General features: G+C 41.2%; 1 protein-coding gene and 1 non-coding gene across 2 annotated transcripts in view; one reads left to right on the forward strand and one right to left on the reverse strand.

Moving 5' to 3' along the window:
* The window catches only part of VKORC1L1 (vitamin K epoxide reductase complex subunit 1 like 1), a 93,787-nt gene that overhangs the window by 36,139 nt on the left and 30,994 nt on the right, over positions 1 to 26,654 (reverse strand). The window lies entirely within an intron of this gene.
* LOC136336704 (small nucleolar RNA SNORD86) lies at positions 15,184 to 15,267 on the forward strand. Its single transcript, XR_010731532.1, has one exon. It is a non-coding gene; the product is annotated as a small nucleolar RNA SNORD86 (small nucleolar RNA).

Consider the following 26,654-nt stretch of genomic DNA (forward strand, 5'->3'; position numbering starts at 1 on the left):
ACACTCAAATAAGAAAATCTAACCTTACACCTAAAGAAACTTAGAAAAGAACAACAAACAAGCCTGACCTGTGGTGGTGCAGTGGATAAAACGTCGACCTGGAAATGCTGAGGTCGTCGGTTCGAAACCCTGGGCTTGCCTGGTCAAGGCATATATGGGAGTTGATGCTTCCAGCTCCTCCCCCTTCTCTCTCTCTCTGTCTCTCTCTCCTCTCTCTCTCTCTCTCTGTCTCTCACCCTCTCTCTCTCTCTCCTCTCTAAAAATGAATAAGTAAAAAAAAAAAATGGAAAAAAAAAAAAAAGAACAACAAACAAAACTCAGGGTGAATAGAAAAATAAAATAACAAGACCAGAGTGGAAATAAATAAATTGACTCTAGGAAACCAATTCAAAACATCAATGAAACCAAGAGCTGGTTTTTTGAAAATATAAACAAGAGTGATAAACCTTTAACCAGACTCATCAATAAAAAGAGAGTATCCAAATAAATAAGAAATAAAAAAGAAATAACAACCGACACCAAAGGGTTATAAGAAACACAAAGGGTTATAAGAAAATATTACAAATGATTATATGCCAACAAATAAGACAATCTAGAAGAAATGGGAGGTGCCTAGAAACATAAAATCTTCCAAAACTGAATCAAGAAGAAACAGAAAATATAAAGACTGATTATAACTGAAACAACTGAAACAAACAAATGAATTCCAACAAATAAGTCCTGGACCAGATGACTTCACAGGTTAATTTTACCAAACATTAAAAAAACTAAAACTTATTCTTTTGAAACTATTTCAAAAAACTCAAGAGAACAGAAGACTCCCAAACTCATTTTATGAAACCAGCATTATCCTAATTTCAAAACCAGATAAAGACACTACAAAGAAAGAAAATGATAGGCCAGTATCAGTAGTGAACATAAATGCAAATATCAACAAAATGTTAGCAACCTGAATCCAGCAATACATGAAAAATATCATATACCATGACCAAATGGAAATTATTCCTGCATGAAAGGTTGGTACAATATTTGCAAATCAATTAATGAGAGACACCACATAAACAAAATAAGGGATAATAATCATTAAGATATTAATAGATGCAAAAAAAAAGCATTTGACAAAATCCTGCATCTATCTATGATAAAAATTCTCAGCAACATGAGACAAGACGGAAAATACCTCAAGTAGCAAAAGCCATATATGACAAACCAACAGCTAATAGAATGAATGAGGAAAAACTAAAAGTGGTTCCCTTAAGGTCAGAAACAAGACAGGGATGTCCACTTTCACCACTTTTATTCAACACTGTATTGGAAGTCTTAGCCACAGCAATAAAACAAGAAAAAGAAAAGTTATCCAATTTGGAAAGAAAGTAAAACTGTCATTATTTGCAGGTGACATGATACTGTAAATAGAGAATCCTAAAGATTCCTCCAAAAACTACTAGAACTGATAAATGAAAAGTAGCAGAATACAAAAGAAATATTCAGAAATCAGCATTTTTTACACCAATAATGAAATATCAGAAAGAAAAATTAAGAAAATACCTATTCACAAGTGCATCAAAATAATAATAATAAATTTAACCAAGAAGGTAAAAGACATGTACTCAGAAAATTTGAGAAATGAAAGAAATTGATGAAGATACAAATATGTAAATAGAAGCACATATTGTGCTCACAGATAGGAAGAATTACCATCATTAAAATGACCATACTACCCAAAGCAACCTCTATCAAAATTCCAATGGTATATTTTAGAGAACTGAAACAAATAACCCTAAAACTTATATGGAACCACAAAAAGACTCTGAATAGCTCAATAGCAACAGCAATCTTGAAAAGAAATAACAAAGTTGGAGGTATCATGCTACCTGATATCAAACTATACTATAGGCTATAGCAATCAAAACGGCATGGCATTGGCATAAAAGCACACACAGAGAAACAGAACAGAGAGCCCAGAAATAAATCCATATCTACACAGTCAATTAATATATGACAAAAGTAGCAATATGCAATGGGATAAAAACACTCTACTCAATAAATAGTGTTGAGAAAACTGGATAGATACATAAAAAAAAAAAAAGTGAGCCTGACCTGTGGTGGCACAGTGGATAAAGCATTCAACCTGTAATGCTGAGGTCACTGGTTCAAAACCCTGTGCTTGCCCGGTCAAGGCACATACAGCAACCAAGAAACAACTAAAGTGAACCAATTATGAGTTGATACTTCTCATGATGCTCCCCACCCCACCATAAAAAAAAAAATCAATAAATAAAATCTCTTAAAAAAAAATGAAACCATATACAAAGATAAAATTAATATGAAGACTTAAATGAAAACCCAAAACTAAAAGACTGTTAGAAGACAACACAGGCAGTGAACTCTTTCTGACATTGCTCTTAGTTATATTTTTTATGTCTCTTGGGGCAAAGGGAACAAAAGAAAAAATAAACAAACAGCACTACATCAAACAAAAAGTTGTTTGTTTTTTTTTGTATTTTTCTGAAGCTGGAAACAGGGAGAGATAGTCAGACAGACTCCCGCATGCGCCCGACCGGGATCCACCTGGCACGCCCACCAGGGGTGACGCTCTGCCCACCAGAGGGCGATGCTCTGCCCCTCCGGGGCATCACTCTGCCCCGACCAGAGCCACTCTAGCGCCTGGGGCAGAGGCCAAGGAGCCATCCCCAGCGCCCGGGCCATCTTTGCTCCAACGGGCCATCTTTGCTCCAATGGAGCCTTGGCTGCGGGAGGGGATGAGAGAGACAGAGAGGAAGGAGGGGGTGGGGGTGGAGAAGCAAATGGGCGCTTCTCCTATGTGCCCTGGCCGGGAATCGAACCCGGGTCCCCGCACGCCAGGCCGACGCTCTACCACTGAGCCAACCGGCCAGGGCCAAACAAAAAGTTTTTGAACAGCAAAAGAAACCATCAACAAAATGAAAATACAAGCTTCTGAATGGGAGATATTCACCAATGATACATTTGATAAGGAGTTAATATCCAAATTTTTATAAAGAAGTCATACAAATTAACACCAAAAAAATCCAATTAAAAAATGAGCAGAGCATCTGAATAGACACTTCTCCAAAGAGCACAGATGGCCAAAAGACATATGAAAAAATGCTCAATGTTACTAATCATCAGAGAAATGCACATTAAAACCACAATGAGATATCACCTCACACCTGTCAGAATGGCTATCATCAATATACGTATCAGCAAGAAGAACTGGCAAGGATGTGAAGAAAAGGGAACTCTCAAGCACTGTTGGTGGGAATGCAGATCGGTGCAGCCACTATAAAAAACAGTATGAAAGGTCCTCAAAAATTAAAAATGGAACTGCCTTCTGACTCAGCAATTCTATTTCTGGATATATATCTGAAAAAAACCCAAAACACTAATCCAAAAGAATATATGCATCCTTATGTTCAATGCAGTGTTATTATACAATACCCAAGCTATGGAAGCAACCCAAGTCCCATCAACAGACAATGACTGGATACAAAAGTTGTGGGACATATATGCAATGGAATATTATTTGGCCATAATAAAGAATAAAATCTTGCCTGACCAGGAGGTGTCGCAGTGGATAGAGTGCTGACCTGGAACGCTGAGGACCCAGGTTTGAAACCCTGACGTTGCCTGACCAGGTGGTGGCGCAGTGGATAGAGCGTCAGACTGGGATGCAGAAGGACCCAGGTTCGAGACCTCGAGGTCGCCAGCTTGAGCGTGGGCTCATCTGGTCTGAGCAAGGTTCACCAGCTTGGACCCAAAGTAGCTGGCTTGAGCAAGGGGTCACTCAGTCTGCTGTAGCCCCGCAGTCAAGGCACATATGAGAAAGCAATCAGTGAACAACTAAGGTGTCGCAATGAAAAACTGATGATTGATGCTTCTCATCTCTCTCTGTTCCTGTCTGTCCCTGTCTATCCCTTTCTCTTTCTGTCTCTGTAAAAATAAAATAAAATAAAATCTCATTTCTCAATTCCTCTCCCGTATCACCCAGCCCTCTGTATATCTCCTGAAATTCCTCCTCATTGATCAACAAGCTCTTTATGTTTAAAGTCTTTTCTGCCTTCTTTAGCTGTTCCCTAACATGAATTCCCTTTCATCTCATTCAAATGGAGATACTTTTTTTTGTCTCAATCTCATTTGTCAAAGCCAGAAAATTCTTTCCGTTTTCATTTTTGCTTTCAAGACTTTGCTGCTCTTTCCTTCTTGCAAAACTTCCTGCAGGTGTATCGCAATATAATTATACATGCCCCAGTCGTCACTCTTGTTGTTACCAACCTTATAAGCACACTTACTGTCAAGCTCTCACACCCTTTCACTCAAGGAAGCCCTTAGCTTCTTGTTCAGGCTTCCTGTCCTTCCCAATTCCAATCATCTTTTTGTGAGACTTCAACATCACATAGATGAACTATCCAACCACATCAATTACCCCCTTACTAACCCCAACTCAGTTATCCACTCCCATGACCAAACCTTCCACCCTGTTGTTACCAATAGGACATCAAACCATAGATTTAAGAAGTGATCCCCAAACAGGACATATAAAGAAAAACACATGCAAGCACAACCTACTAAAACTGCAGAAAACAAAAGAAAATTAGGCATCTTAAAAGGCACCAGAGAGCCTGACCAGGCGGTAGTGCAGTGGATAGAGCGTCGAACTGGGATGTGGAGGACCCAGGTTTGAGACCCCGAGGTCACCAGCTTGAGCGCGGGCTCATCTGGTTTGAGCAAAGCTCACCAGCATAGACCCAAGGTCGCTGGCTCCAGCAAGGGGTTACTCGGTCTGCTCTAGCCCCGCAGTCAAGGCACATATGAGAAAGCAATCAATGAACAACTACGGTGTCGCAACGAAAAACTAATGATTGATGCTTCTCATCTCTCTTCGTTCCTGTCTGTCCCTATCTATCCCTCTCTCTCTCTCTGAAAAAAAAAAAAAAGCACCAGAGAGGGGGGAAAAAAGACACATTAATCTTCAATCAGTAACAAGACTGACAGCTAAAGCCAACAGAAATAGAAGTCAAAAAACAATGAATGACCAGTCTACAATTCTATTGTTTCTTTTTCTTTTAACAAGAGGAAAGGAGGTGGGGAGAGGGAGAAGAATGAGACAGACAGAAATATCAATTTGTTTCACTTATTTATGCATTCATTGGTTGATTCTTGTATGTGCTCTGACTGGGAATCAAACATACACACTTAACATATTGGGACGACACTCTAATAAACTGAGCAACCCAGCCAGGGCCAGCCTACAATTCTATATCCAAGTCTAAATATGATTTGAAAATGAAGATATTGTTTTCAGATGAATAAAAACTGAACTTGTTTACTAGTAGACACACAGTAAAAAAGTTTTTCAGGCAAAAGAAATGAGGCAGAGCTAAATGAATACTGACTACAAAAAATAATTCAGATATCTTGTGAAATAACACATATATGTAGAACTAAACTGACAAAAAAGTCCAAGAGAAATAGATGAAGCATAAATATTCCAAAGTCCATGAACTGACAGAGAAATAACAAAACTATTAATTTATACTAGACTTCAAGAATTCAATAATGCTTGGTATAATCTTAAGGGTAGTAATTGAAATATTAAGAAATGTATATGAGCCCTGGCCGGTTGGCTCAGCGGTAGAGCGTCGGCCTGGCGTGCAGGGGACCCGGGTTCGATTCCCGGCCAGGGCACATAGGAGAAGCGCCCATTTGCTTCTCCACCCCCACCCCTCCTTCCTCTCTGTCTCTCTCTTCCCCTCCTGCAGCCAAGGCTCTATTGGAGCAAAGATGGCCCGGGTGCTGGGGATGGCTCCTTGGCCTCTGCCCCAGGCGCTAGAGTGGCTCTGGTCGTGGCAGAGCGACCCCCCGGAGGGGCAGAGCATCGCCCCTGGTGGGCGTGCCGGGTGGATCTGGGCGGGCGCATGCGGGAGTCTGTCTGACTGTCTCTCCCTGTTTCCAGCTTCAGAAAAATACAAAAACAAAAACAAAACAAAAAAACCCACAAAGAAATATATATGAATAAGTAAATGATTAAGATAATATAGTAGGTAAAAATGGAATATGAAAATATATTTGAATAATCTAAGAGAAGATAAAGAAAAATGGAGATACCTTTTTTTGCCTCACAGAACTGGGGGAGAACTAGAAATTGTTAGATGTTATTTTTAAATCCAAATATGTAAGCCTGACCAGTGGTGGCACAGTGGATAGAGCATTGTCCTGGGACATTGAGATCCTTGTTCCAAAACCCTGAGGTCTCTGGCTTGAGCACAGGCTCACCAGCTTGAGTGCAGGGTTGCCGACCTGAGCATGGTATCATCAACAGGATACCATGGTCGCTAGCTTAAGCCCAAAAGTCGTTGGCTTGAGCAAGGGCTCACTGGCTTGGCTAGAGACCCCCACCTCGGTCTAGGAATGTATAAGAAGCAATCAATGAACAACTAAAGTGCCACAGCCACGAGTTGATGCTTTGCATCTCTCTCCCTTCTCCTCCTTCACACTCTCTCTCAAAAATAATAATCATCCAAATATATCAGTAACTAAGCTGACCTCATAAAAGTTCTATTAAAATTCCTACTGAAAATACTACTATCAACACTTGTAGAATGTAACTAACACTGTGTTTAGAGGGTTTTATAACCATAAGTGCATGTATTAGTGATCCAAGTATCAATCTCAAAAAATTAGAAAAATCACAGCAAATTAAACCTCCCTGAGGAAGAAACTAATAAATATAGGAAGTCAAGGAAATAGAAAACAAAAGTATAATGGCACATATCAAAGATAGTAAAAGGGTTTACTGCCTAGAAGACCCATCTTTAATTTAAAAAAGAGAAAAACAGTATCAGGAATGAAAAAGGGCACACCACTTACAAAAGCTACTTAATCTTGAGATCCCAGCTTCTGGTACTTGACCAGGTTACAGCTTCTCCACACCTCCTGTCAGCTTGCCAGGTTTCATACTGTCATTCAACCAAGCTCCTTTCTGTGAGAACTTTTATCTCACATTCTGTACATACGTTTTTGTGCTAATGAATTACTGTGTCTACTGTACTAGTCTATGCTCCATGTGGAGGGGTCATTCACTATTTTAGTACCCAAAATCTAGCACAATGCATGTAGTAGAGTAGGGACTCAATAATCATTTATTCAACAAATATTGACTGCTCACCCTGTAACTGGTACCATTTTAGGTGCTCAGAATACAATGAACAAAATACACAAAATTCTATGCCCTCATAGAGTTCACATTCTCATGGAAGGAGAGACAAGCAAATAAGAAAAATATGTGTCAGATGAGGATAAACAAAGCAGGGAAAAGTGATTTTTTTCCAATAACACTACATTTGTTCATTTTAAACACTATGTTTAACACACTACATTTAAAATTTAAAGTGAGATGGTGAGGGAAGGCCTCACTGGGGTGAAAAAGTAAACCATGCCTACCTGGCAGGTTTGAGGAACAGTCAGGAAGTATGAATGGAACAGACTGAGCAAATGGAAGAATGGGAAAGTAACAGACAAAATTTAAAAAAAACATCAGGATGAAGGGTAGCAGATGATGTGTCTAGGCCACTATTATGCCTTTTACTCTGAATGAAATAAGAGACCTAATTTGTGGCTTAGGCCAATGTTTGTTTTTTTTTGTTTTGTCTTGTTTTGTATTTTTCCAAAATTAGAAGCGGGGAGGCAGTCAGACTCCCATATGCGCCTGACCAGGATCCACCTAGCATGCCCACCAGGAGGCAATGCTCTGCCCATCTGGGGCATTGCTCCATTGTGGCCAGAACCATTCTAGCGCCTGAGGTGGAGGCCATGGAGCCATCCTCAGCACCTGGGCCAACTTTGCTCCAATGGAGCCCTGGCTGTGGGAGGGGAAGAGAGAGACAAAGAGGAAGGAGAGGGGGAGGGGTGGAGAAGCAAATGGGCGCTTCTCCTGTGTGCCCTGACTAGAAATCGAACCCGGGACTTCCACAAACCAGGCTGATGCTCTACCATTGAGCAAACTGGCCAGGGATGGGCCACTGTTACATTTTAAAAGGATTGCTCTGGCTGTAGTGTTGAAAACAATCTATGAGGTAGAAAGGTGGAAACAAGTTCAGTCACAAGGCTACTGAAATAATCTCAGAAAGAGATTACGGTAGCTTGGACCAGATGACAGCAATGGAGGTGGTGAGAAATGGTTATACTCAGAATAAATTTTGAAGGTAGAGCCACCAAGCCTTGCTCACAAAACTTTGGGAAAATAATCAGAGAGAATTCAATAATTCAGTTTGAACACATCAAATTTGACTGTCTTTTATATATCCAAGTAGATTTGTCAGGTAGACAACTGGATATATGAATTTTTAGTTTAAGCTAGAAACAAAAATCTGGTATTTAAAGTCATGAGACTACATGATATCATCAAGTAACCTCTGATAAAAGAATCAATTTATCAACCAATGACTAATAAACACATGACTGTTAGCCATCACAGTTTTCTTTTTTTTTTTTTTACAGAGGCAGAGATAGACAGGGACAGATAGGAACAGAGAGAGATGAGAAGCATCAATCATCAGTTTCTCGTTGCGCTTTGCGACTTCTTAGTTGTTCATTGATTGCTTTCTCACATGTGCCTTGACTGTGGGCCTTCAGCAGACTGAGTAACCCCCTGCTGGAGCCAGCAACCTTGGGTCCAAGCTGGTGAGCTCTTTGCTCAAGCCAGATGAGCCCGCACTCAAGCTGGTGACCTCGGGGTCTCGAACCTGGGTCCTTCCACATCCCAGTCCGACGCTCTATCCACTGCGCCACCACCTGGTCAGGCGCCATCACAGTTTTCAAAGATGAAAAAGTGATGTGGAACTTTGAGGCCTTGTGTTGAAGTGCAATCACAACTATGATGTTTGTTTTATTTTTTATTTTTTGTATTTTTCCGAAGTTAGAAGCGGGGAGACAGACAGACTCACACATGCGCCCGACCAGGATCCACCCAGCATGCCCACCAGGGAGTGATGCTGTGCCTGTCTGGGGTGTTGCTCGGTTGCAGCTGGCACCATTCTAGCGCCTGAGGCAAAGGCCATGAAGCTGTCCTCAGCGCCCGGGCCAACCTTGCTCCAATGGAGCCTTGGCTGCAGGAGGGTAAGAGAGAGATAGAGAGGAAGGAAGGGGGAAGGGAGAAGAAGCAGATGGGTGAGTCTCCTGTGTGTCCTAACCAGGAATCAAACCTGGGACTTCCACACGCAGGGCCGATGCTCTACCACTGAGCTAACCGGCCAGGGCCTAATGTTTGTTTTATTTTTAAAAAAGAATCTTTGTCTTCAGATATTCCCAAATACCACCTTCAAGAAAAAATACAGTATAGAGTTTCCTTGAAATATTAAAAATAAAATTGCCTTTTGACCCAGCAATCCCACTGCTGGAAATATATCCTAAGAATCCCGAAACACTAATTCAAAAGAATATATGTAGCTCCACGTTCACTGCAGCATTATTTACAATATAACGAAGATCTGAAAACAGCCCAAGTGCCCATCTCTGGATGAGTGGATAAAAAAGCTGTAGTACATTTACACAACAGAATACTATGTAGCCGGAAATAGGAAATCTTACCTTTTGCAACAGTATGGATGGACCTGGTGATTATTATCCTAAGTGAAATAAGCCACTAAGAGAAAGACAAGTACCATATGATCTCACTTAAATGTAGAATCTAGTGAACACAATAAACTGATGAATAAAATAGAAAAAGAGGCATGGATACATGGAACATATGGACAGCAATCAGAAGGGAGGGCGAGGGTTCAAAGGAGGTAAAAGGATTAGTCAAAAAATATATATTCATAACACATAGACAAAGACAACAGGGTGGCAAAGCCAGAGGGAAGGCGGGGCAAGCGGGGTGGGGGGAGTATGTGGAGGTAGGCAACAGAAGGAATGAATGAGACTTTGCTTGGGGAGGAAGGTCCACGATGTGGTGTGCAGATGGTGTTGAGTTGTACACCTGAAATTTGTATGGTTTTGTGAACCAATGTCATCCCAATAAGCTTTTTCAAAATAGCCAATATTAAAGCAAGGGAAGTTTCCTCTTAATTTGTTCTCCAAAGTTGGTAGATTTCCCTTTAAACTGGCATCATGTTACCTGCACTCTATTTTATACTTGAAATGGATGGTGTACATATCATATCAAATGCTGGCTGAAACAAAGTACCCTTTGTGAAATGTTTGAAGATCATCCCAACTGTTCATTTTTATAGGTTTTATTTCTCTTTTTTTTAATTCATTTTAGAGAGGAGAGAGAAAGGGAGAGAGAGAGAGACAGAGAGGGAGAGAGAGAGGAGAGAGAGACAGAGAAGGAAGGTGGGGAGGAGCTGGAAGCATCAACTCCCATACGTGCCTTGACCAGGCAAGCCCAGGGTTTCGAACCGGCGACCTCAGCATTTCCAAGTTGACACTTTATCCACTGCGCCACTACAGGTCAGGCTATTTTTTTAGATTTTATTTATTCATTTCTAGAAAGAAAGGAGGGGGGGGAGGAGCAGGAAGCATCAACTCCCCTATGTGCCTTGACCAAGCAAGCCCAGGGATTCGAACCGGCAACCTCAGTGTTCCAGGTTGACGCTTTATCCACTGCGCCATCACAGGTCAGGCCATTTTTATAGGTTTTAACTGGAAATGAACCTGGATCATCAGAAATGTATGTCTTTGAACAATATTAATATTGTCTCTCCTATGTAAAGCTGCTTACACCGAGTTTCACGTTGGCAATTATGTCTTGGTAATTTCTAAAGGAGCCATATTAATTCCTTTATTTTGTTTGCTATAGGAATATTGCTGAAAACATTGTTCTTTATGTGAAACCCCTACAAGAGATTTATTTTATAATTAATGGGAAAAATTTAGCTTTTCCTGAAGATTTATAGGCAATGTTTCTAAGGTAAGATTGCCAAAAAGTATATAAAATGTTTGATCTTGTCTATATCTTCTAGAACAGTGGTCAGCAAACTCATTAGTCAACAGAGCCAAATATCAACAGTATGATTGAAATTTCTTTTGAGAGCCAAATTTTTTAAACTTAAACTATATAGGTAGGTACATTCCTTATTGAGGTAGCACCTGCACATGGTATTTTGTGGAAGAGCCACACTCAAGGGGCCAAAGAGCTGCATGTGGCTCATGAGCCATGGTTTGCCGACAGCTGTTCTAGAACAAAAAAAGCTAAAATAGAAAAAAAAAATCACACCAATGGTTGGTTATCTTTGAGAGGTTGGGCATGTGGAGTGGAGGATTGACTGGCAAGAGGCACGATGAAACTTACCATGGTTAAGATTTCTGAAAAGTGACACTATGAACAAAGAATTATGACTGGACTCTACCCACTAGAGGTCATTATCATTCCACAGTTGAGACAACCAAAACTATCTCCAGAAATTGTCAAATGTTCCTTGGGAAGCAAAATCACCCCTAATTGAAGGAGTACCTCTGCCCTTTATCTTTTTTTTTTTTTTAACAGAGACAAGAGAGAGAGTCAGAGAGAGGAATAGATAGGGACAGACAGGAACAGAGATGAGAAGCATCAATTTTTTTTCGTTGTGAAACTTTTAGTTGTTTATTGGTTGCTTTCTCATATGTGCCTTGACCGTGGGGCTACAGTAGACCGAGGAACCCCTTGCTTAAGCCAGCAACCTTGGGTCCAAGCCAGTGAGCTTTGCTCAAACCAGATGAGTCCGCATTTAAGCTGGCGACCTCGGAGTCTTGAACCTGGGTCCTCCGCATCCCAGTCCGACACTCTATCCACTGCGCCACATCAGGCTGCCCTATATCTTGACAGAGTTTTGGCTCACACAGGTGTATACATGTCTAAGATCAGAGAACAAACACTTAAAATCTGCACATTGTATTGTATGTATTTTTGACTCAAAAGAAAACTGTAAACAAATAATAAACTCTAGTTAATGATATGCATGCTAAAATATTTAGGAGAAAGTTTTTAGAGATGGTTGGACAGTGATTTGTATAAGCATGTTATAATGCAATACGGTAAAATGTTAATGGTAGAATATAAGTGATGGGTATACAGGCACTCTATAAAATTCTTTAAACTTTTCTGTATGTTTGATCATTTTCATAATAAAATGTTGGTAAGTCTCATTTTCTAACTACCTACATTAATCAGAAGACTCCCAATGAAGCCAGTTGAAACATGTCCATTGAAAAGTATCAGCTATTGAGTAAATACTGTGAGACTGTGGAGAGAGCCACACAGTTACACCACTCAGTATGTGGTTCTTTTTTTTTTTTTTTTTTTTGCATTTTTCTGAAGCTGGAAACGGGGAGAGACAGTCAGACAGACTCCCGCATGCGCCCGACCGGGATCCACCCGGCACGCCCACAAGGGGGTGATACTCTGCCCATCCTGGGCGTCACCATGTTGCGACCAGAGCCACTCTAGAGCCTGAGGCAGAGGCCACAGAGCCATCCCCAGCGCCCGGGCCATCTTTGCTCCAATGGAGCCTTGGCTGCGGGAAGGGAAGAGAGAGACAGAGAGGAAGTTGCGGTGGAGGGGTGGAGAAGCAAATGGGCGCTTCTCCTGTGTGCCCTGGCCGGGAATCGAACGAGGTCCTCCGCACGCTAGGCCGACGCTCTACCGCTGCAGTATGTGGTTCTTAATGACTTCTTGCAGAAGGAAGTACACTGCATCACTAATAAATTACAGTTGTAAAATAACACCTTATAAACATTTAAGAACCGTTTACGTCAACTTTAAATGCTCTGAAATTTCAGTTAAAACAGTAGATACTTGAAAGATTCTTTCATAAATACATTGTCAAATATTTAAAAATTAAAGTGCAACAATGACTAACTATAAGTTATGGTATGTCTTATCTCTAATCAGGTATTCTTTTATCTATTATATGGAAATGTATCTCAATAGTGTATAATGTGCTCTGCTATGTTACATAATAGGTATTAAATCTTTTAAAAAGATACAGTGAAACTGGTTATTTTCTACATATAAGAATTAGCCTATGGGCCCTGGCTGGTTGGCTCAGCGGTAGAGCGTCGGCCTGGCATTCGGGGGACCCAGGTTCGATTCCTGGCCAGGGCACATAGGAGAAGCGCCCATTTGCTTCTCCACCCCCACCCCCTCCTTCCTCTCTGTCTCTCTCTTCCCCTCCCGCAGCCAAGGCTCCATTGGAGCAAAGATGGCCCGGGCACTGGGGATGGCTCCTTGGCCTCTGCCCCAGGCGCTAGAGTGGCTCTGGTCCCAGCAGAGTGACGCCCCGGAGGGGCAGAGCATCGCCCCCTGGTGGGCATGCTGGGTGGATCCTGGTCGGGCGCATGCGGGAGTCTGTCTGACTGTCTCTCCCCGTTTCCAGCTTCAGAAAAAATATATATATATGAAAAAAAAAAAAAAAAAGAATTAGCCTATGATTTTATTGGGGGTGATACAGTCCATTGCCATTCAAAGCATGAGTCTCAAACCAGTAAAGGACTATGAACTATTTGTTATGAATTCATGATGAGATCAGTTCATAAACTGACACGTAGGCACTTAGAAGCTTTTTACAGAAGTTTGACATTGTCGTGTCAGCAAAGCGCATAATTTGTAGATGTGTCTTGTTGATCAGAATATGAAAGATGTTTTCAAAGTCACAAAGTGAGTTGCATATAGCATGATGTGTATTAGACATAGTGAATCGGGTTACATGTCAACTACCTAAAGGTTTATAAAAAGCTTGAAAATACACAGGTTTATTCATTTTTATAACTAGTTAATTTTACAAACATTTTAATCTTAATCCTGTTTTTTAATTTATAATTTAACATCATTAGATATGTTAGAAAATAAAATTCATATTATTTTAACCTAATAAACATATGGACAAACAAGCTTCAGTGGATTTTTCAGCATCTTTTGGTGGAAAAGACATACTTTTTCTGAATGTACCACGGCAGGAAGCCAAAGGAGGGTGAAGAAAGTGATTCTGGACAGATAAAGACCAAACAAGGCCTACTTCACCCAGGGGTATAATTCCTTATACACTGAGTTCAGTTTTGTACCCAGAATGGATGGTAAAGTGCCAACATCACAGTATGTTAAATACTAAGATATGCTGGTAAATGGAACAACAAAACCATCAAAATTTAAGAACACTTAATTTAAAAAGCTAATAGAGGCCTGACCAGCTGGTGGCACAGATAGAGCGTCAGACTGGGATGCAGAAGGACCCAGGTTCGAGACCCCCAGGTCGCCAGCTTGAGCGCTGGCTCATCTGGTTTGAGCAAAAGCTCACCAGCTTGGACTCAAGGTCGCTGGCTCAAGCAAGGGGTTACTCGGTCTGCTGAAGGCCCACAGTATGAGAAAGCAATCAATGAACAACTAAAGTGTCACAACGAAAAACTAATGATTGATGCTTCTCATCTCTCTCCGTTCCTGTCTGTCCCTATCTATCCCTCTAGCCCTCTGTCTCTGTAAAAAAAAAAAAAAAAAAAAAAAAAAAAAAAAAAAAAGCTAATAGAGGCCTTGACCGGTTTGCTTGGTGGTAGAGCATCAGCTGGCATGTGGATGGCTTGGGTTCAATTCCTAGTCAGGGCACACAGGAGAAGCAACCATCTGCTTCTCCATGGCTCCTCCCACAGCCATGGCTCGATTGGTTCAAGCACATTACCCTGGGCACTGAGGATGGCTCCATGGAGTCTCCTCCTAAGGCACTAAAAATAGCTCGGTTATAAGCATGGCCCCAGATGTGCAGAGCATCGGCTCCAGACAAGAGTTACCAGAAGACGGTGGATCCCTCTTCTGGCGCATGTGGGAGTCTATCTCCCCTCCTATCACTTGGAAAAGAAGGGAAAAAAACTAACAGAAACAGATATCCAATATTCTTTTTTCTTGTGAATTTGTTCTTATTGGGATGCAGGGGAGGGGTCGCTGGGCGGTCATGCCCTACTGGGCCTGTCCATTCTAATCCTTGGATGGCTTTTGGAGCTTTTTCTTTTTCTTGGAGCTTCTGCTCTTGCTGCCAGTAGCCTCTTCAGGTCCACTGCTGAGAGGCTTCTCTTTGAAGAGAATTTCCTCTTTTTCTTGGGAACACTCCTGTTTCCTCAATATTTCATCCATAAATGTTTGTTTTACAGACTTCCTGTACTAGCACTTTGGATTGCTAAGACTAAAATGCTAAATACAAGAACTGTCAAGAAACAAATGAACACGACCTGACCTGTACAGGCCTCTGCCATGCAGGGATGACCAGTCCTGGTGTCTGAGTGATTCCCAGGGCCCAGGAAAGGGCCCAGGTTTCCAGAGCCCTGAAGACAAGGGCTAACACCCCAAAATAGGGACTCATTTTCCACTTTACTTTCACTGGCTGAGCAGCTGCCAAGAACAAAGGCTATATCTCTGGATACCTGGCAAACAAATGTAGCATTGCCTCATGAATTGATTGCTTCTTTGAGGTGCCCATAAGAGTATTTGGGAAGAAGCTTTGACAGCAAGTGGAGGAACAGCTATCCTTCTGTGTTAGAGAGATTCCATGAAAGAATGTCGTGGTCATGAAGAAGTGAACCGTTCAGAGGAAGCGGCTGCTGAGATTATTAGGAAGCTGGAGAAAGTACAAGAAATGCTTGAAGAGAGAAAAGAAATGACCAGCTGCAAATGCTCCCGGGCTTCTGAAAGCAGCAGCAGTACGGAGGAGTGCAAGGAAGGAGACAGGTGCTGAGAGAACTAGCTCAAGAGCCCAGAGAGCTGGTTGGAGCACACACCAGTCCTCTGGGCAAGTGTTCTGTCCTCAGCTACCTCTCAGGAGTCCTCAACAAGAGGAGACAAGTGAAATACCCAAGAAGAAAAAGCAAAAGCACCTGAGGAGAATTAAAGACCCACCTGTCTCTTTATCCAAACCCAAGAAAAAAATTTTTTTCCAAGAAGAAATTGGTTAGTTAGTTGTGATCTTAAGGAGATAGTTGGCAGTGCAACAAAGCTGTATTTTAAAGTGGAAGCCCTGGCCGGTTGGCTCAGCGGTAGAGCGTCGGCCTGGCGTGCGGGGGATCCAGGTTCAATTCCCGGCCAGGGCACATAGGAGAAGCGCCCATTTGCTTCTCCACCCCCCCCTTCCTCTCTGTCTCTCTCTTCCCCTCCTGCAGCCAAGGCTCCATTGGAGCAAAGATGGCCCGGGCGCTGGGGATGGCTCCTTGGCCTCTGCCCCAGGCGCCAGAGTGGCTCTGGCCGCGGCAGAGCGATGCCCCGGAGGGGCAAAGCATCGCCCCCTGGTGGGCAGAGCATCGCCCCTGGTGGGCGTGCAGGGTGGATCCCGGTCGGGCACATGCGGGAGTCTGTCTGACTCTCTCTCCCCATTTCCAGCTTCAGAAAAATACAAAATAAAAATAAAGTGGAAGTCCTCCCAAGAAGAAGAAATCTTTCCCCAAAGAGGAACCAGTTAGTGATCCTGAAGAGGCAGGAAAAATGAATGTCCCCAAGTGAAAGGACATTCTCTTCCAAAGAGGACTCCCTCAGCAGTGGACCTGAAGAGGCTGCCAGCAGCAAGAGCAGCAGCTCTAAGAAAAAGCTCGGAAAGCCATCCCAGGAAGATTAGAATGAACGGTTCCCTGGTGGGGTATAACCTTCCACAGTGACACTTCCTGACCCATCCTTTATATTCCAATAAAAACAAATTCACAAGAAAAAAAAGAACAAGCACATAATTACATCAAAAATATTCATTGGAAATACTAACTAAATCTTCACTTTCCAATGACAGTGCAGCTCGCCACATTTATAAACTAATGATATGGAAGACCAATTTACAAAACAATATTTGCAAAGTATTTTTCATTGCATCTTGGCAAGTTCACAGATACTGCTACTGTGCTACCAGAATATGACGGTGGTATGAAGGAAGAGTTCTTGTTCTCAGTTTTACAGCCAACTAACACAATTAGCTTTGAACTGAGCAAAACTATGAATTACACCGTCAACAAAAGTGGTCTATAGTTTTGTAAAGAAGAATGTTCCCAATGGCACACCTGCAATTACAAGAAAACATTCTGGAGTAATTCCCCAGATTAAAGGGTACCAGAAAGCAAGTCAACAAACACATTGCTTCTTTCAATGACAAAATGTTGGTACAAAAAAAGTTGAACACAGCATATGTAGAGTCACGATAAAAATCATAAAATATAAATGCTAAAGAATTATAGATTATTCTCTTTATAAAGAAGTACCTCATAAATGACTGCTAATGAATTAATGTTAAAACAATATCAAACCCGACAAGGTGGTGGCACAGTGGATAGAGCGTTGGGACTGGGATGTGGAGGACCCAGGTTCGAGACCCCGAGGTTGCCAGTTTGAGCGTGGACTCATCTGGCTTGAGCAAAAAGCTCACCAGCTTGGACCCAAGGTCACTAGCTTGAGCAAGGGGTTACTCGGTCTGCTGAAAGCCCATGGTCAAGGCACATATGAGAAAGCAATCAATGAACAACTAAGGTGTCCCAACGAAAAACTGATGAGTGATGCTTCTCATCTCTCTCCTTTCCGGTCTGTCTGTCCCTATCTATCCCGCTCTCTGACTCTCTCTCTGTCCCTGTAAACCCCCCCCAAAACAAAAAACAAACAACAAAAAAAAACAATGTCAATATTGAAATACTGGTTATTGAAAGAAAGTTAAATTATAGAACATAGTGATTCTGCAAGATAAAAAATAAGTTTGGTTCTAATAAAAGATGTCAACTGAATAAACCAGTATGTAGTATCTTCTGTATTTTTAATGAGCTTTAAGATTGTAGTAAGACCTCTATTACAAATGGGTAATTACAGAATAGGCAAAGGAATATAAAGGACAGCATTGGGAATACAATCAATAATATTTTGATAACTATGTGTGGTGCCAGGTGGATACTGATAATATTGTAAAGAACTCTTTGTCAAGTATGACTTTCTAACCACTATGCTGTACACTTCAAACTAATACAACATAATAATGAATGTAAACTGTAACTGAAAAGTAAATATTTAGCCTGGCCTGTGGTGGTGCAGTGGATAAGTGTCCACCTGGAATCCTGAGGTTGCCAGTTCTAAACACTGGGCTTGCCAGTCAAGGCACATACGAGAGAAACAACTGCTTTGAGTTGATGCTTCCCTCCTCCTCCCCACCTTCTCTCTCTCTCTCTCTCTCTCTCCTCTTTCTAAAATTAATAAATAAAATCTTTTAAAAAAATATTTTAAAAAACAGGCTTCCTTATAAGGAAGAAATGCAATATGCTTTTCAATGGCAGGTAAGGGTAAAGGGGAAAAACAAAAGTTAGAAGCTTAGAACAGTTTCTACATATTATTACCATATATATTATAAATGTAACAGAACATTTTGAAATTTAATTTTCTAACCAAAGAAGATCCACAGATAGGAAATATAATATAATTGAGCCCATTTTTTTCATTTAAATATAACTATCAAGAGTAGAAACTGTTGGAATTGGCTGCTGCTGAAAGATAAAGGATAGACCTGGATAAAATGCTAAATGAATATGCTGAGCTTGATGAAATTACTTTTTAAGATTTTTTTCTTCCAATCCCACCAATATAAGTCAGTAACAATGGCTTCTGTAAATGAGTGTTACTAAACCAAAGCATAGCAACAGTTTAGCTATATGTTATCCATGAAAGTAGTGCTGTCTTAAATTTAACCTAGACAGGAGAACAAGCAAGAGGCAAGCTCATTTGAAACTATAAAACAGTGTTTGTTCAAAGTACTGTGTTAAGTTTAAAATCACCCAATTACTATTTCATAACTTTATTTAGTTACAACTGCAAAATACATGAAGTTAACAGTGTAAGAGAAAATTGCAGTAGTAATTGGCTATACATGTAGTTTTTATAATTCTTCATATTTATTTTTTTCTGATTGTATCTTTAAAATGTAATTTTGTCAGTTGAGTAAATTAGTTGAGCTTGTATTTAGCATATCTGTTGTTTTCATTTATTTATTTATTTATTTTTCTTTGAGAGAGAGAGACAGGAAGGGAGAAAAAAGAAAGAGAGATAAGCATCAACTTGCAGTTGCTTCACTTAAGTTGTTTATTGATTGCTTTTCATACATGCCTTGACTGGGGACGGAGGCTCAAGCTGAGCCAGTGACCCCTTGCTCAAGCTAACAACCTTAGGCTTCAGGCCAGTGACCTTGGGCATCTAGCTAACAACCTTTGGGCTCTAGCCAGCAACTCTGAGATCATGTCTAGGACCCCACGCTCAAGCCAAGGAGCCCACACTCTAGCCAGTCACCTTGGAGTTTCAAACTCGCCCTTAGTATTCCAGCCCAACACTCAATCCACTGTGTCACCACCAGTAGAGCTATTTTTTAAATAATTTATTTTGCAAACGTATCAGTGCATAATTGGTGGAAAAACTTTAAAAAACTTATCCTTCATCGCATTTTGAGAAGCACTGGGCTAGTTTTTAAGTAGCTACTTGTATCTTGAGTTTATTTCAACAGAGTAAATCTACATAAATCCTAAATAAATCTCTATTAATTGAGATTTTGTGGACACGTGATGTAAACAAATTTTTAAGTATTTGGAAGTTTGAAGGGTATAGGAAAATGTCTCAACCAGTTATTGATATTCACATGCAGAGTAGCTGTGGCCTCCATTTATCAGTTAACAGGTCTGATACACAGTCTCTGTTTGTCATCAAGCCTGGACTACAGCACATTTCATATTTAATCCAGAGTACTAGTTATTGAAACTATTGTCTCTGATAGGGGGGAAAACTGATAAAGGAAGATTCTCTTAAAAACAAAACCTATCTAGTTTAGATTAACAAACTGAACAAAAAATTGTCTTTGGAAATACCAAGATCTTCTATTATAATCTCAGACTCCCTGAGGTTCAAGTAAATATAAACCTGAAAAACAAATACCTGGCTCAGAGATCTAAAAGATCATGAGCCTAGCTAACATCAATGAAATATTAGAACTTTCTTTCATGGCTATAACAAACAAACAAAACAAAACAAGTAATAGTTATAGTAGTATATACTGCTAATGAAAATGGAACTCTGGGAGGTCTACTGTGGATCATTCTGGAATGAGAAAGCAAATTTAAGCCACTCTTTTTCAAGAGAGTAATTAGCACTAGTAAGAGGGGTGAAGCCATGGAACTGGGCTGGTCCCACACCTGTGTGTAACCTATCACGGTTAAAAATTGGACAGGATATCTTAGCTGTGGAGACCCCTCTGAGGAGCAATGGGTCCCAGCCCCAGACGAGGCTCCCCAGTGAAGAGCTCCAGGCCCTGAAAAAAAATCCCCATAATTTCTGACTGTGAAAACTAGCGATGACTGTGGCTGAATGATATGGAGGAAGAGAGAGAGGGAGAGAGGGAAAGAGTGGAAGAGAGGGAGAGGGGGGAAAAAGAGGGAAGGAAGGAGAGAGGGAAGAAGGAAAGCAGAGAAAGATAGATTGATCTATTGTTTCACTTATTTATGTATTCATTGGTTTATTCTTGTATGTGCCTGACTAGTAATGGAACCCACAACCTTGGCATAGCTGGACGATGCTCTACTAATCAAATGAACTACCCAACCAGGGCATTCCTCTTAAAGCACCGATGCACGGACTTACACTCACTGACTAATGGACTTACTTGCTCTGAGTAGCAGTGCTGGAGGAACATCTGGAAAAACAACAGGGACCTACCTACAGGAAAGAACTGAATTGTCTGGCTTCAAGGCAATAGTTAGAGGGGAAGCTTTCTCTCAGACAAAAGTGCTGGCAGAAGCCATTGTTCCTCCCCACACCCAGCCTGCAGGCACAGGCAGGCATCGGGTCTGAGTCTCCATCAACCTGGCTAACACCCTTCACCTACCTCTGGTGATTCCAAGGCCTTGTCCCAACCAACCTGCGGGTCCATCCAAACCACTTCCAGTGGCATGGCTCATGCTGTAGACTTTCCTAAAATCTCCCAACAGTTCACAAACCCCATATAAGCAGCATCTGGCCTCAGCATGCCCATTCATCTTGATAAGCAGCCCTAAGTCCAGTACTAATGGCAGCCAGCCTCGGTTCGCAGCTTAGCCTCTACCAGGCATACCCAAGCCCAGCACAAGTGGCAACCATCTGCAAATCACTTTGTAGATCACACCAGATGGCCCTGACAGGCAGCAGGTGACCTTGGCCTACACCAGAGTCCTTTCCCAGAACCAACACACCCAGTCCCAAGCTTCAGACCATACCAAACATCACTCAACCACCTCCATAAATGACACACCCGAAGGGCAGACTCAGCAGGCACCAAAGCCATGCTGAAGCAAATTCTGTTCCTGGGCTTAGACCTGCATAACAGCTCCTCTGCTGTAATCACAGCCAATGAGCCAGAGGGTCAACACTTCACACTGATGTTCCAATAGCAATGAAAGCTCAACTGTACAGAAGAAAAAAAAAAGTATCAACTACAAAGGAGGGCACACATAACCCACACAAAGGACACACTTGGAATACCTGGCTCTAGGTCCCACAGGACACTGTCCTACAACATTAGGCCACTCTACCAAGATTGGGGGACATAGTGGCTTTGCCTAATATATAGAAACAACACAGGGAGTCAGCCAAAATGAGGAGACAAAGAAACATGTCCCAAATGAAAGAACAGAACCAAACTCCAGAAAAAGAACTAAATAAAACAGACGAGCAATCTACCAATTGCAGAGTTCAAAACACTTATTATAAGGCTTCTCAGTGAACTTAGGAGAAGAGGATATCAACCCAATGAAAACTTAAAGAGATGGGGAACAAAAAAGTGGAGATAGAAAACACTAAAAAGAACCAATCAGAAGTGAAAAATACACTGCAGAATTATTTTAGAAAAATACATTATAGGGAATCAACAGTAAATAAGATAAAGCAGAGAATATAACCAGCAATTTGAAACACAGGCAAAAAACACCCAATATTATTTTAGAAAAGGATAGTTTAAAAGGCCTCTGAGACAACATCAAGCAAAACAACATTTTCATCATAGAGGTATTAGAAAGAGAACAAGGAATTGAAAACCTATTTGAAGATATAATGACAGAAAACCTTCCTAACCTGGTAAAAGAAATAAACGTAGAAGTCCAAGTAGAGAGAGTCCCAAACAAGATGAACCCAAAGAGGCCCACACCAAGATATATCACAATTTAACTGTCAAAGGTTAAAGAAAAAGAATCTTAAAAGTAGCAAGAAAAAAGCAGTTAGTTGCCTACAAGGGAGTTCCTGTAAGACTATCAGCTGATTTCTCAAAAGAAACTTTGCAGGCCAGAAGAGATTGGCATGAAACATTGAAATGATGAAAGCAATGGCCTATAACCAAGATTACACTAACCAGCAAGGCTAAAATATAGAATTAAAGGACAAATATTGGTTTGGTGACAAATCAGCACCAAACCAATATTACAAGATATGTAAAAGGGGAAAAGATAAAAAATATAAATAAAATGGTGGTCCTGTCCGGTTGGTTCAGTGGTAGAGCGTTGCCTGGCATGTGGAAATCCTGGGTTCAATTCCCAGTCAGGGCAAACAGGAGAAGTGCCCATCTGCTTCTCCACCCCTCCCCCTGTCCTTCCTCTCTGTCTCTTCCCCTCCCGCAGCCAAGGCTCCATTGGAGCAAAGTTGGCCCTGGGCACTGAGGATGGCTCTGTGGCCTCCGCCTCAGGCCCTAGAATGGCTCCTGCTGCAATGAAGCAATGCTCCAGATGGGCAGAGCATCGCCCCCTGGTGGGCATGCTGGGTGGATCCCAGTCAGGCACATGCAGGAGTCTGATTGCCTCTCTACTTCTAACTTCGGAAAAATACCCCCCAAAATAATAATAAATAAAACAAAATGGCAATAACTACACTGCTCACAAAAATTAGGGAATCAGGGAACATGCAGATACTCCAGTACTTTCAGTCTTTTTTGTATAGTGCATTTTCACCAATTAAATAAAAGCTGGTTTTGCATCTCATTTGCATAATTGAACTTTCTTTGACTTGTTTGCTCTTCTTATGTTCCTGTTTGATAAAAATAATATCAGCCTGACCAGGCGGTGGTGCAGTGAAGAGAACATTAAACTGGGACACGGAAGACCCAGGTTCGAGATCCCGAGGTCGCCAGCTTGAGCATGGGCTCATCTAGTTTGAGCATAGCTCACCAATTTGGACTCAAGGTCACTGGCTCAAGCAAGGGGTTACTCGGTCTGCCGAAGGCCCACGGTCAAGGCACATATGAGAAAGCAATCAATGAACAACTAAGGTGTCACAACGAAAAACTAATGATTGATGCTTCTCATTTCTCACCGATCCTGTCTGTCTGTCCCTATCTATCCCTCTCTGTGTCTCTGTAAAAAAAAAATTAATAAAAAAAATATATATAATGTGTTCTTTTTTAATCACTTCATATTCATTTTGAAACATTCCCTAACTTTTGTGAGCAGTATACATACCTATCATAATTACTTTAGCCTGGCCTGTGGTAGTACAGTAGATTGTGTCAACCTGGAACCTTTAGGTCACCAGTTCTAAATCCTGGTCAAGGCATATACAATGAGCAACAAGCAAGCAACAAACAACTAAAGTGAAGCAACTATGAGTTGATACTTCTTGATTCCCCCACTTACTCCTCTCTTTGTAAAATCAATAAATAAAATCTTAAAAAAATAATTACTTTTAATGTAAATAGATTAAATGTTCAAATCAAAAGACACAGGGTAGTAGAATGAATAAGAAAAGACCTATATGCTGTCTACAAGAGACTCACTTCAGATAAAAGACACACAGACTGAGATGGAAAAAGATCTTTTATGAAAATGAAAACATAACAAAAAACTGGGGTAGCAATATTTATATCAAACAAAATACACTTTAAAGCAAAGGCTATAACTTAGAGACAATGAAGGAACCAGCAATTCCACTTCTGGGTATTTATCTTAAGAAACCCAAAACACTAACTTGAAAATACATATGCATCCTTATGTTAAATGCAACATTATTTACAATGGCCAAGAAATAAAAGCAACCTAAGGGTCCATGAATGGACAAATGGATAAAGACAATGTAGTACCTATATACAATGGAATATTACTTGGCCATTAAAAAAGAATGAAATCTTACCATTTACAACAGCATGGATAGATCCAGAGGGTATTATGCGAAGTGAAAGGGTCAGAGAAAGACAAATGCCATGTGATTTCACTTACATATGGGACAAACACAAAATAAATGGACAAACAGAAAAGAAACACTCATAGACGCAAAGAACATTTTGATGGTTTCCAGATGGGAGGGTGTTGAGGCAAGAGGGTTAGACAAGGGGAAGGGATTAAGATGAGTAAATTGCCAGTTATAAAGTTATGGGGATATAAGGTGCAGCATGGAAAATATAATCAATAATATTGTACTAACACTGTGTGGTATTAGATGGATACTAGACTTATTGGGATGACCACTTCCTAAGTTATATAAATGTCTAATCACTATGTTGTTCACCTGATACTAATATGGTATGTCAAATCAGAAAAAAAAAATTAAGTCTCTCTTTTTTTATGTATTTTTCTGAAGTTGGAAACGGGGAGGCAGTCAGACAGACTCCTGCAGCGCCCAACTGGGATGCACCCGGCATGCCCACCAGGGGGTGATGCTCCGCCTATCTGGGGCATTGCTCTGTTGCAACCAGAGCCATTCTAGCGCCTGAGGCAGAGGCCACAGAGCCATCCTCAGTGCTGGGCCAACCTTGCTCCAATGGAGCCCTGGCTGCGGGAGGGGAAGAGAGAGACAGAGAGGAAGGAGAGAGGGAGGGGTGGAGAAGCAGATGGGCACTTCTCCTGTGTGCCCTGGCCGGGAATCAAACCCGGGACTCCTGCACACCAGGCCAACGCTCTACCACTGAGCCAACCAGCCAGGGCCAAGTCTCTTTTAATCTGCTCAATATCTGATAAAAAATCTGCTGACGTTCTTATGTTAATATGTACGCAATGTCTTTTCTCTCTGCCTGCTTTCCAATTTTCTCTTTATAAGTGGTTATCAGCAATTTGATTATGATATGCCTAGGTGTGGTGTCCTTTTATTTATTCTCCTTAGAACTTGTTGAGCTCCCTGGATCTGTAGGTTTCATCAAATCAGGAAATATTCTGATTTTTAAAAATCTGTTTTGTCCTTTCATCTTCTTGTTTTCTGGGGCACCAATATATGTTAGCCCCGTGATGGCGAACCTATGACACGTGTGTCAGCACTGACACGTGTAGCCATTTTCAATGACACGCGGCCACATGCCAAAGAAGTATGGGGCCACATGCCGAGAAGGACGTTTCATCCTCGGCTCCTGCACAGCCAGTTGCAGTAGCCAAGGATAAAATATTGGCTGTAGTGTAGACACTCTGTGCCAGAGGTCTGTAGGCCAAAACAGAACTCCAGCACAGAGCGTCTAGTTCTAGAACTTCCAGTTAGGCCATTAGGGGATCTTTGACCTCACTTCTGGCCAGCGGGGCAGGGAGCAGCAGAATGCCGCGGGGGACACATCTCTGGGGGCCCTGTGATCGCCATTACCAGCAACCACATAACCACAGCAACCATCATCCAATCTACTGTTCAGGGGTGTCGTGGATTTCTAATTGACCATCATTACTGAGATAAGTGAGGGGGAGGCTGGGAGAGGCAAGGGCCTGTGCTATGGGTGCCATTTCCTTTCCTGCACAGCGGCAGCCATCTTAATTTACATAAGACGCAACTTGCAGAATTTCAAGACAGCATCTGGGCTCAGGTGTTTGTCGACTTGAGGTCAAAGCTTGAGAATCTAGAAAGGTGCCACTTGGAGAATCAAGAGTGCCACTACAAACGGGAAATTTGGAATGCCTGGAACTGATTACCAGACACTTTTAGCACTCTGAAAAATACAGCAATGGCTTTACTCACAATTTTTCCCTGTACGTACTTTTATGAGACCTTATTCTCAGCATTAAATAATATCAAAACCAACAAAAGAAACAGATTGACAGATGAAGTTAGTAACGCTTGCTTGGGCTTGAAGTGTACAAAATACCAACCTTCAATTAAAGATTTAGCCAATGAAATTCAGCAACAAGAAAGTCACCAATAGGCAGGTTAAAGAATTCCCTCTCCCCCTCACTTATCTTAGTTCACAGCATCCCACAAAAGTTAAATAATATCAAGACCAACAAAAGAAACCGACTGACAGATGAGCAAAGAAGTCACTAACCAGGTAAGTTAAATAATTAGTTTTTGGTTTATTAAATACAGTTATATATTACAATTATACATTTTTGTCATTTAAACTATAAATATTGTGAAATTATGGCTTTTTTCTCAAAGGGACACATCACCCGAGTTATGCTCGGTTTTTAGGCAAATTTTGACACATCAAGCTCAAGATTGCCCATCACTGTGTTAGCCTGTTTTTGCCACTGATAATTTAGTAATTTTCCCCATTTTCCTGTCTCATTTTAGATAGTTTCTATTGTTACATCTTCATGTTCACTGATCTGCTGTTAGTCCCATTGGTGTATTTTTTCATTCCATTTCCATCTCTGTAAGTTCTCTGTAGGTATTTTTTATATCTTCCATTTCTCTCCCTAATGTTAACCAATTCCTCTACCTGAACATATAAACCATATTTATACTAGCTGCTTTAATGTCCTTGTTG

The sequence above is a fragment of the Saccopteryx bilineata genome, chromosome 4, assembly GCF_036850765.1.
Source record: "Saccopteryx bilineata isolate mSacBil1 chromosome 4, mSacBil1_pri_phased_curated, whole genome shotgun sequence".
Classification (NCBI taxonomy): Eukaryota; Metazoa; Chordata; class Mammalia; order Chiroptera; family Emballonuridae; genus Saccopteryx; species Saccopteryx bilineata.